At 58.5% G+C, this 241-nt stretch overlaps 1 pseudogene; it reads left to right on the plus strand.

Annotated features, from left to right (window-relative positions):
- Nucleotides 1-191: 191 nt before the first annotated feature.
- Nucleotides 192-241, plus strand: LOC121938922 (annotated as a pseudogene; the record flags this gene model as incomplete).

The following is a 241-nucleotide window of genomic DNA, read 5'->3' on the forward strand; positions in this document are numbered from 1 at the left end:
CCATTTGGTTGAGCCTTGTGCATTTGTGAACAGCAAGCCTAGACTGGGGCGATTCACCACGGGCGGGCGTGACGCGCAGGCAGCTGTTCTCGTGCGCAAGCAGCCATTCTCGTGCCCAATGGAGACGACGGCACCACGACAAGTGAGACCCGCCCCGGGAGGTTGCACTGGGCAGCAAGCGCTTGGGGGTCATCGCTTCTCGGCCTTTTGGCTAAGATCAAGTGTAGTATCTGTTCTTATC

This window comes from Plectropomus leopardus, unplaced genomic scaffold (genome assembly GCF_008729295.1).
Source record: "Plectropomus leopardus isolate mb unplaced genomic scaffold, YSFRI_Pleo_2.0 unplaced_scaffold37832, whole genome shotgun sequence".
NCBI lineage: Eukaryota > Metazoa > Chordata > Actinopteri > Perciformes > Serranidae > Plectropomus > Plectropomus leopardus.